This window comes from Erythrolamprus reginae, chromosome 2 (assembly GCF_031021105.1).
Source record: "Erythrolamprus reginae isolate rEryReg1 chromosome 2, rEryReg1.hap1, whole genome shotgun sequence".
Lineage (NCBI taxonomy): Eukaryota > Metazoa > Chordata > Lepidosauria > Squamata > Dipsadidae > Erythrolamprus > Erythrolamprus reginae.
The window spans coordinates 100,985,091-100,997,284 of record NC_091951.1 but is presented as its reverse complement, the minus strand read 5'-3'; the positions used below and the strand labels follow the sequence as shown (position 1 = coordinate 100,997,284).

The 12,194-nt window shown below is 41.1% G+C and overlaps 1 protein-coding gene across 4 annotated transcripts in view; it reads right to left on the bottom strand.

Annotated features, from left to right (window-relative positions):
- The window catches only part of RNF44 (ring finger protein 44), a 73,075-nt gene that overhangs the window by 57,016 nt on the left and 3,865 nt on the right, over window positions 1–12,194 (bottom strand). For 3 of the 4 annotated variants that reach the window (XM_070738959.1, XM_070738960.1, XM_070738954.1), the window contains exon 2: window positions 9,285–9,463. The exons of the other annotated variant lie outside the window; for it this stretch is intronic. The gene's annotated coding sequence lies outside the window, so the exon portion shown is untranslated. The remainder of the gene's footprint in view (window positions 1–9,284; window positions 9,464–12,194) is intronic. 4 annotated transcript variants of the gene reach the window in all.

Below are 12,194 nucleotides of genomic sequence, written 5' to 3'. Positions count from 1 at the left end.
TTTGGACCCGTTCAATTTTGTCAATATCTTTTTGTAGGTGAGGTCTCCAGAACTGAACACAGTATTCCAAATGTGGTCTCACCAGCACTACACCTAAATCCTTTTCTTCTGAAGTTTTTGCTAACACAGAACTGCCAATACAATACTCAGATTGAGGATTCTTTTTCCCCAAGTGCATTATTTTACATTTGGAAACATTAAACTGCAGTTTCCATTGCTTTGACCATTTATCTAGTAAAGCTTATCTAGGATATCTAATATTTCTATGGCTTAGATTTTATTATCCAGTGCACATGTTGAAGGTGCCTGGTTGTATCGCTCTTCTCCACCCCCCATCCCACTTTACAGTTGTTCTTTCTGTATTTTAATAATTATGTACTTAGGCAAATTCAGGACATTATTTTCTACCATCATTACCATCAATTATTTGTTATATAATAAAAAATATGATAACTATTACCTTAATTGATTGTTTTAAAATACTGAAGCTTGTTTATAGAACATAAGTCTATGATTAAATGAAGTCACGTTGATCTGAAGTAGTATATCCGATAAATGTTGAAGGAAAACAACAAGTGACATTTATATGATCTCCCATTTATTCTTAGGGGAATTGATACAAGCTGAAAATAGTTCTAGACTAGAAAAGACCCTTAACCTTTTCCAATGTCATTCTTAAATTTCCTTTGTGTGTGTTCTATTTTTACATTGTGTTTTTCCCTTTACCATCCCATTTCTTCTTGGTTTATGTGGATAAATTTATAAATTAGTCCTCTCTTTGGCTAGCATAGTATGCTCCTTATGTCATATATTTTTTCTGGTTACATTAGGCAGTTTGATAAGAGGGCATATTGAAATTCTGTGATAAGCCTAGACTCTCTTACTTGTAAGATAGGATAGGACGTTTTTGTTGCTAATGCAATTTAGCATTTATCTAGCCACTACACCCAGAGAACATGTGTTGTTATATAATACTTGAAAGGCTTAATAAAGCCATACAACATGACATATGAGTAAATCTACATTGCACACAATTCTCTTTGCCTTTTCATTGTGATAAATTTTTAAAAGGAACACGATTCCTGCTTTATGGGACAGCGATTCTCAGCAACGAATATGATCTTACACCGGGACCTGGGCAGGATGAGCAGTTTTGTCTTCAAGATATTTAATCCTTCCTTTCTGTTGTATCTCCTTGCCTTGGCAGGACACTCTGGCTTTTATGGGTAGTTTTCTCTCTATTTCTGATATTAGGTAAGATTTTCTGTAGAAAAATTCCTCCCTCACTTCTACGCCAATTCAGGTCTGCCGAGATATTACTGAGGCTTGGCATTGTATGGAAGAACATCCTCAAGTGAGAATTACAATAAGCACTACAATTGCTCATGGAGATATGTAGGATTTACATTGAAGTAAATGTACAATAAATCAGGAAAGCACCTTGGTATTCAACCCCTTTTGAAGAAAGTGAAAGGGGGTTGGTGGAACTGAACATTTTCCATGGTATTCTAAGACTAGACCATGATTGTTCTGGATATCTGTTAAGGGTACTATTAAGTCCACTAGACTTAGTCTATTGAGTGTTTGGAAAAATGAAGAATTTATGGCAGGAGATAATATGAGGAAATTCAGATGAAGGAAGAATTAGGAGATTGGATGGTCTATGTGGGTGGGGATACTCTTTTGCTCATGGGGAAATAATCATAATTTCAGCTTTCATGCAGCATTCGTGAAGACAACCCAACAGTTCAACATATATCAGCTTCATCTTGCTATCCTTTTAGCTGTCCCTTCAGAGCAAAGAAGGCACTTCGGATGATATCTGCCATGGCTGCAGAGAATGGGTGGAATCAGCTTCATAAAGCTAATGTTCAGCGTGTTAAGACTGGTACAGTGGTACCTCTACTTACAAACTTAATTCGTTCCGTGACCAGGTTCTTAAGTAGAAAAGTTTATAAAAAGAAGCAATTTTTCCCATAGGAATCAATGTAAAGCAAATAAGGTGTGCGACTGGGGAAACCACAGGGAGAGTGGAGGCCCTGTTTCCTCCCAGGAGATTCCTAGAGAGGCCCCATGGAGGTTTCTCCTTGCCTTTTCTGGCCCTGTTTCCTCCCAGGAGATTCCTAGAGAGGCCCCATGGAGACTTCTCCCCACCTTTTCGGCCCTGTTTCCTCCCAGGAGATTCCTAGAGGGGCACCACGGAGGCTTCTCCCTGCCTTTTCCAGTTACAATTTCGGAGGCTCGGATTTGTAAGTGGAAAATGGTTCTTGAGAAGAGGCAAAAAAATCTTGAACACCCAGTTCTTATCTAGAAAAGTCCATAGGTAGAGGCATTCTTAGGTAGAGGTACCACTGTATTTCCTATGCCAAGAAGTGGCTGTATGCAAGTCTCTTTTTTTGTATGCTCAGACCTGTTAAAACAATACATTATTTATGTTTTATTATTGGAGTAATGTCACTTGGAATGGAAAGTCAGGCATTTTACAAGAAACTAATCATGATTCAGTTCAAGTTGAATTTCGTGTGATAGAAATATCAAGGGATATCATTCCCTTTTCCTTTTCTCAACTGGCACTGGGCTCACATGTACCGTATACTAAAATGGCTGAAAACTAAAACTAGAGCCAAGATGCTATTGAAATCATGTTCATGATTATAAATGGTTATATCTGAAAATAGCATTTTTTCTCATTCTTTCATATTTGCAAGAAGTAGCTTCTTCATACATTTATCGCACAAACAACTTGTTCCTCAGCTGCTTCTAATTAAAATGCCTTAATTATTTATGTGGAAATGGAATATTGTCCAACCCAACAACAGTTTTAAGATGCAGTTAAATAACCATGTTGCCTTTCTTTTGTTTTTTTGAAGATGCTTATAAAAAAAATCTATTAAAAAATTTGGATTGGTAGTTCACACTCTTTCCAATTAAGGAATTGATTTTATCATAGATAACATTGCAGTGCCATACACTAATGCATAATGGTGTAACAAGAAGAATTGAGAAGTCACATCTGCTTTATGTAAAGATAATAATAATAATAATAATAATAATAATAATAATTTATTAGATTTGTATGCCGCCCCTCTCTGAAGACTCGATGAGACTCTGAAGACAAGATGAGCGAAGTCCCTAGTGACTATCTAGATATATACCTGAAGAGGTTTTTTAAAAAACATAAAGTGTTATTTCCTTTATTCTGGATCTTGGACCTTTTCAAAAATACCTTATTCCATTCTATAGATGGGCTTCCATCCAAGTATTAATTTGGTTCAATTCCACTTGGGGGATTTTTTTTCCCAAGCTCCATCAAGATTGTCTGGACCCTACCAAAGATTGTGATCTTTGCAGGAATGCTAGTAAAAAATGTTCATCACTCTGATACACATTTAAATGCTGTAAGGATACATGATTCCCATCATCAAAGGAGAGAAATGATGTACGGCCACGAAAGTCATATTCATAAACTCCTTCTCCATTCAAGTGAAAGCTATAGGTGGAAGAAAAATGTAAAGAACTTTTAGAGAGGTTCTTGTGAATACAGGTTTTAATGCCGTTTTAAACTGGAGAAATAGCACATGGGAACTAAGTTGTTTTTAAACAGTGAAATAAATTTGGAGAAAAAGCATATTGAAAGAAAATAATGGCCTTTGGAGAATGTTCTGTTACAATTGTTTTACAGAACTTTACAGTCTATGTACAAATCAAATGTATTTAATATGAAAGAATTCTAAGACCAAGAATGTCTCAGAAAGGAGGCTGAACTCTTTGCCTCACTGCCTTTTTAAAGTGACCAATGGTCAAACTAATGATGGGATTCAATTTTTTTTTACTACTGGTTCTGTGATGTGGCTTGGTGGGCATAGTTTGGTGAGAGTCATGTGACTGAGTGGGCGTGACCAACTCGACATCCCTTACGGCAAGGTGGGATGGCATATTGCTGTGAGTCACATCGAGTTGGCCACACCCACTCAGTCACATGACTGATGCTGCAGAGACAGGATGATTTCCTATGTACCTCCCACCTCTGCCCTTGCTCTGACAAAATAAAAGCCCATCTAAATATCAACGACCTGCCGAACCTGCCTGCCGAATGTTGGCAAAAGGAGGCTAGAGGGAGGGAAAAGAGGAGGTCCGATGGAAATGACCCGTTTTCCGCCTCCATTGGGCTGTGCATGCTGGATCGGGATGGGGAGGGAGGGAAAACAAAAGACCTACAAAAAAACCCAGGCTTGCAGCAATAGTCTGGAGCTTGTTAAGGAGGACTACTCCCCCACAGCAAACACGCACACATTTCACAGCACTGGGACCTTCTGTGAGGAGACAACTCGTGGGTGAGTCTCTCTGGCGCCATCAGATGAGGGCTTGTTTTGCTCCGTATGTTTGACACTAAAAAGGAGGAGGCAACTTGGGTGAACTTTTCTGTTTCCCTTTGCAACGAATCTGCTCAGAAGGCAGCCGCCGCAGCCTCTCCCTTTAAGGTTCCCCCCTCCGCCACCCGGCTTCAGATTACGGAGTGACCAGGACTTGGAAGAGTCAAGTCCTTTTCCTTTGGTAGCAGCAGCTCCGTTTGGCTGCCTTTGTACAGGGCTGGACAGTGGGCAGCATCGAGGTACCTTAAAGGGACAGGCTGCCTCAGGAAAAGTTCGGCCAAGTCGTCTCCTCCTTCTCGGGCTCAAACATACATACAGAGCAAACCCACACACATCTCATGCCGTCAGAGGGAGTCGCCCACGTGCCATCGCCTCACAGAAGGTTCTGGTGCCATGAGGTGTGTACCTGTTTGTTCTGTGTATATGTTTCAATAAATTGCTTCAGCCAGGGGGGCCGCCTTTGAGGCCAGAGGGAGGGGCGGCAAGCGAGTGGAGGCCTGGAGCAAGGCTGGAATGGGGGAATGGTATGTTCCCTGACCCATCAAGGCAAGCAACAAGTAGACAGAGGCTCTATGGCAAGGCTGGAGCTGGGGAATGATGCGTTTCCTGACTGGCCGAGGTGAATGGCGGAGCAAGAAAGATAAGCTCCAGAGATGGGGAGGGGGGACAGCTAGCTAGGCCGCAGCGCCACATGGGATGGAGCCAAGGCAGCAAGCAAGCCAGGCAAACTGGAAGCTGGGGATAGTGACAGTGGGGCCGCTAGCTAGGGCGCGGCTTGCAGTTTTTCTTACCCAGACAGACAGATCAGGGCTGCTTCGTTGGACCACAGGCACCACATGGGAGGGCAGGCAAGCCGCAGAGACTGTGGTCAATGCAAGCGAGGAGGCACACAGTGTGCTATGCCGGGGAGGCAAGAGGAGTGACTGGGTGGGGTGGGGCAAGTGGGTGGGCGTCGAGAGGGTGGGCGGGGCAAGCACTGAGTTGGGATGAGGGCGAGCAGCAAGGTCGGGGACGGCCAGAGTTGGTATTTTCCAGTTCTCCAAACTACTCAAAATTTCCGCTACTGGTTTGCCCAAGCCAGTCCATGAATATCACCCCTGGGTCAAACCCAGCTCCTCTCTTTACCCAATCTCTTCACACTCAAACTGATCTTCCCTAGCCCCAGACAAAGCTCCCTGCAGTTTCATCTAAACCAGAAGTGGGAACTACCTCTTTTATGACTTGTTGACTTCACCTCCCAGAATTCCTGGCTGGCTCAGGAATTCTGGGAATTGAAGTCCACAAGTCATAAAAGATTGAAAGATTGAAACCATGGGTGTGCATCCTTTTGGCTTGCCCAGGCCACATTGAATGAAGATAATTTTCTTCCGCTATGTATAATACATAAATAACAAACTCCCTTTTTAATTTTTTAATATAATCTCATGGGGTTCTTTTACTAGCTAATCAGTGCCGGACCGTGGACATACCTGACCTAAATCAAAGATTAGAAGCCTCCTAAATCAAAGATAGAAAGTCTTCAGAGAGGGGCGGCATACAAATCTAATAATAAACTAAACTAAACTCCATTCTCCCCTCACAGTATGGCCCATGGACAATCCTAAGAAGGAAATTTATTTATTTATTTGTTTGTTTGTTTGCTTATTTATTTATTTATGTATTATGTATTTATGTATTTATTTATTTATTAGATTTCTATGCCGCCCCTCTCTGAAGACCCAGAGCAGCTCATAACATGCAATACAAAACTATGTATACAAATCTAATAGTTAAAACAGTAAGCTAAAAATCCCATTATGTTAATAAACAGTCTACTCAGTCACATCCATACATAACAGAGAAGAAGGGGGCGTGGTCTGGCTGCCCCATTCCTGGCGACATAGATGGGTCTTAAGGGTCTTGCGAAAAGTGAGGAGGGTGGGGGCAGTGCGAATCTCCAGAGGGAGCTGATTCCAGAGGGCCGGGGCCGCCACAGAGAAGGCTCTTCCCCTAGGCCCCACCAGACGATATTGTCTGGTCAACGGGAGCTGGAGAAGGCCAACTCTGTGGGACCTAACCAGTCGTTGGGATTCATGTGACAGAAGGCGGTCCCGTAAGTAATCTGGTCCAATGCCATGTAGGGCTTTATAGGTCATCACCAACACTTCAAATTGTGTCCGGAAACTAATCGACAGCCAATGCAGGCCGCGGAGTGTTGGAGAGACATGAGTGTATCTGGAAAGACCCATGACGGCTTGCGTGCCTGCATTCTGCACGATTTGAAGTTTCTGAACACTCTTCAAAGGTAGCTCCTTTCCATCTCAGTCAAGGACTCTTCCTTCATTAGCTCAACATTGCATCTCTTTAACAATGGACTCCCCCATCTCTGCTCCTGAAATGCTTGTTTTGCTTTACAATTAACAATAATCCACACATACAACACATTAGGCACATAAATAGAATTATTGACAGTCTAAATGTTAGGGCACCTAAGTATTTATAAATAATGTATCAACAATTGGTAAATGTTAAAAAAAGGAGAAGTCGGAAATCAAAATCATGTCTTTTTGTTCTCTCTATTTTTTAGGTATTTTGTTGTTTTTGAATTTCCTTCTTTTATCACTGATTTCCTTTTATGTATCTCTCTTCTTCCATCACTCACATGCCCACTAAGTAATAGAACAGTGGAGATTTTAATCGAGTAGCCTGGTGATACAAGTTAGAGATAACAACAACATAGAATATAAACAATTCAAGGTGAGTGTTCATGATCCAAAAATTGAAATTGTACTGGGAAAATCTCTTTTGAAATACTCTCTTCCTAGATTGTCATGCATATATTTCTGAGTCTAAACCACCACACCAACTTTGCCTAGTAATCAAGTAGTCCAGTTATTTTTCTATTTATAAATTGTATATCCTGCATTTTCACTATTCCTTAGCAAGCTAATGTGTCCTAATAACAATCAATCTCAAAGATGCTTTCCTGAAAGCAGTACTTTTTATCTTTATTTCATATACACTAGTTAGATAGTCTTTTCCTCAGTTTCCTTTTATGTATAGACAATGCCTGTGAAAGCTTTATATTTCAGATGTACTAGGCTCAAAAGCAAACAGTGGCACAACTTGGAATTATTCTTCTCTTTTTCTTGAAAAATTTTCCCCCCACGTTATTCCATTAGTCTAAAAAGTTTATGTCAGAGGTTTAACCGCTTAGTATAAAAAGTGTTAAATATTTTCCTGTGTGTAGTTGGAAGATGAACTCTTGTCAAGAATACTACTGCCCTAGAGATTCAGGCTGTTACAGAAATAATCTCTATTTTTTTAAAATAAAAACCTGTTTGATATTGTAGGGACACATTCATAATCCAGTATTACAACTGTATACTGCCAATTTGCTGAAAGATGATGCCAGCCAACAAAGAGACTAATCAGTATCAATCAACACATTTCTAGTACCAGGGCCAGAAACATATTTTTGTTTTCCCCCCCGAAATTTAGTCTATAGGATATTGGATCAGAGATGAGAGGGAAGTACAAGCTCCTTCAGACGCATGCACAGGAGACAGTGAGTGTGTGAGGGGGGTCGACGGTTTCCAGCAGCTGCAGCAGCAGACCGCCAGCCAGCGCACCTGGGGCTCCTAAATCTGCACAGCACAGCTGGGGCAGGTTACCCTCCAAGCAGTAGGAGGAGACAGTGATGCAGTGGGGAGGCACATTATCTGGCCCACCAGATAGCCATACCTGCCTGCTTGCTCCATACCATTGTCTGTCTTGCTTGCCTGCGGCCACTACAGCTCAAATGGAGCCACCAGCCACACAGCTGCCCGGCACATCTGGCAGACCGGATCACATGCCACCTGTAGTGCGTCTTTGCCTCTGACTACTGTTTGGAGGGTCAACCCAGTGGTCTAGAAGCTCAGACTCACTTGTGCTGTGTGGGCTTCAGACTACCTTTTTGGGGACAGGCATACCTATACTTCCTGCTCGCCAAGGCCGTCACTGGTGGGGCGGCGGGTGGAAGGCTCATCCCATATATTGTGGAGCTGGAAGATGAAGTTGGCTGGTGAGGCCTGAGCATGTAAAAGCTGTGGCATGACAGTGATGGCAAGCAGCTGGGTTGCCCCATCATGATCCCACCTCTGTTTTTACTCCTATGGAGGATCAGGCCCCAGCACCAGCCCTGATCCTGCCCCTCACTCCACTGGAGACATCTGGATCTTCACCAGCCTCCAATGTCGAGTTGGCCACATGCACCCTGGCCCCACCCACCCAGTCTACTGTCAAATCCCTGCCATAACCAAGGGTAATCACAATACTGATGCAGCCCTCAATGAAATTGAGTTTGACAACCCTAATCTAGTAATAGATATGATCATCAACCAGAAACTTACTATGATTCTTATACCATGGAATAAAAATGTATTTCCAACCATTTTAATATTTGTGACTGTAGCAAGTGCTATGTTGGCTTTGTTATAGAAGGCAGTAACAGCAAGTGAGAGTTCCTAGTTGAATGGAGATTATTTTGAAACAATTGGAAAGAGGAAGATGTGGACCTGCTTAATACTCACATGTGGAATTATAAAGAAATCTTAGAGCCACTGATTGGATAGGATAATCCAAACATATCTCAGAAGTAGTCTTGAAAAAACCCACTTCCATGAAGTTGCTGAGAAGCTAGTATGGAAACTAAGTGATTAAGAATTGAGGCAAAATTTGCATTTATTTTAATATGAAATTGAGTGCTGCTATTTTAAACCACAGATGCATTCTTTAAAACTATAGCGGTGTCATCTGTAGTCATGCAGCACAATGTCTGTGCTATGTTTTAAGGAGGCACGTCAAACTTCTGAATCCCCCTGAAGCCCATAGGGAGAATGCTGGTTTGCACTGAATTATCAACATTAGTTAAAAGATGAAGCTCTCTACCTTCTCCTGAGGTGTGCTGGGCTGCCACAGCTCTCTCCTGGGAATAGTTGCTGGTCAAATGGGACAGGCGGCCACCTATTCACTGCCAGTTCCCATGGTCGCATTGGGGATGTTCACAAGGCAAAAGGTGATGCTGGATCTCACACTCCAAATGCAGTTCCACAGTCGTTATTTGGGATCTGCAAACAGGGATGAAACAGCTATTGAACACCAGCCCTGTGATAAAAAGAGTTTTGAGTTTTACGTTCTAAAACAGAACAATCTGTAGAAGAGTTATGCTAGAGGGACTGGTAGGTTGCAACACAACAGCAAGAAGTGAAAAAATCCCCACCTATTCAGTGCTAGACTAAGTCTTTCATCATATTATGTGGTACTACTTTTAACTGAATTCTATTATATCTCTTCCTTTCTTTTAAGAGGTTCAGAGCACTCCAGCTTAATCTACCGGACAACCAAGACAAGTAACTTAAAAATATAATGGGCCAAGAAAACTTGTGGCTGAAATAGATTTCAACTTTGAATACCCAGATCCAACAAAGAATTCATAGATCAGACTTGGCCATGTAATGAAATTAGCAAAGAAAGTCATAAACGTTCTTCAATGATAAACATAAGCACAACCATCATTAATTCCAACACCATTTGGATGAGATATATATTAATAAGCTACACCCAAAATCTCATTTTAAAAATGTAAGAATATACTAACATTATAATGTTACCACCCAGCAATCTCCTTTTAGGAAAAGGAGCTGCAGGAACTAATAAACAGTAATATTATAGCCTGATCTTCTTTAAAACCATTCATATTAGAATTCAAACCATTACAACTGCTAGCAGTGAATTCTATAGTGCACTGTGTAAAAGGAAACCCATTTAATTCTATGACTCCTGAATTATCCTGCATTTATTCACTGGATGATCTCAAATTTTAGCACTGGGATCAAAAGACTGAGACTGAATTGCTACAGAAGAGACAGTCTTCATCTTAATAGGAAATAATCCTTAATAAATTATTTGCCTTTTTGCATCTTTTCATGATGTGTGATGATCAGAACCATACAGACTATTCCAACTGCAGACTCATTTAAGGTTTGTGCAAGAACATTATTATATTGGCAGTTTTATTTTCAAATTAATGATTCCAGCCATAATATTTGACCTTTTTTTTTAAAGCACCTGCATAGAGGAATGATAGTTACCTCAATCTGTTCTTCATGACTGAAATCTCTTTCTGGCCAGTTACTACCTGTTCAGACCATGTTAAGGTATAGGCAAAACTTGAGTCTTTTATGTCAGCAAGCAACAGTTCGCATTTGTTGATCCTGAAGCATATTTGATATTTTGAAGCCAATTCATACAAATAGAAGCTGCCTTTAGGAACTCTTCTCAATCCCCCCTTTTTTGGTATCCTAGGCAAAGATGTAAACTTCATAATCTAATCCTCCTCTTGAGATATTTTAGACACAAGTTTAAAAAACCACAGGTCCAGACAAGAATCCCACTGTTCACATCTTGCCAGTATGAAAATTATTCACAATTTTGTTTCCTTTTATTTTTGTAGCTATTTGCCACTCTATGAGAACACCTATCCTCAGGGGTTTGGGTGAGATAATTTTTGTTCAACATTGGATTTCTAAAAATCTAAGTATGCAATATCTATTATGAAGGTGGTATTTGTATTTATTAGATTTGTATGCCGCCCCTCTCCAAAGACTCGGGGCGGCTAACAACAATAAAAAAAGACAATGTGAACAAATCTAATATTAAAAATAATCTAAAAAACCCCAATTTAAAGAACCAATCATACATACAAGCATACCATGTATAAATTCTATAAGCCTAGGGGGAAGGGAAAATTTCAATTCCCCCATGCCTGACGACAGAAGTGGGTTTTAAGGAGCTTGCGAAAGGCAAGGAGGGTGAGGGCAACTCTGATATCTGGGGAGAGTTGGTTCCAGAGGGTTGGGGCCGCCACAGAGAAGGCTCTTCTCCTGGGTCCCGCCAAACGACATTGTTTAGTCAATGAGACCCGGAGAAGGCCAACTCTGTGGGACCTAACTGGTCGCTGGGATTCGTGCGGCAGAAGGCGGACCCGGTATGCTTTTTGAAACTCACCAAAAAGGATATAATGATCATAAGAAAACATCCTGGTAGAAGCAAAGACAATTTTCTGCAAGGCTATATATTCACCTATTTTTCTTTAGCATTTTCAACCATTTCCAACAAATGTGATAATAATTTGAAAAGTCAATCTGATGTAGTGTTTAAGGCAACAGCCTAGAAATTGGGAGGCTGGGTTCTAGTCCCACTTTACATACAAAGTTAGCTGGGTGACCATGAGCACTCATAGCCTTTCAGCCCTAGAGCCCAGACCATATAAAACTCTCAAAAATATTGCCAAGAAAATATATTGATTTGTTCAGACAATCACCAGGTGTCAACAGACTTGAAGGCATACACATGGATATTATAATCTAACTAGTTTATAATTTCCTTTATAGCTCCTAAATTTTTTAAAAACATGGACACTTTTCTAGACCTGAAGAATAGATAATAAAGCTAAAACAATTTGGTTCCAAGAACAGTTGGTTATGTTAAAGAAAAATTGAGGTTTTTTGAATGAAAAATCCAGCGGTGTCAATTTAAATTCCATAAATGTATATATGTGATGAAGTGATGAAGCTTCAGTGATGTGCTCGCTCGCCGCCGTAGTTCGTAAGTTCTTGCAGGACCAGTGCGATTTCGTTGCTGCACCTGTGGAGGTAGCAAAATCGCACATGGAGCCGCAGGTAAAACCTCGCCGAAACACTGGCGCAATTTTGCTACCTCCCCAGGTGCAGCAGCAAAATCTTGCTGGTCCCGCAAGAACTTACGATCCGCGGCGGCGATTGCAATTTAGCGTTCCGG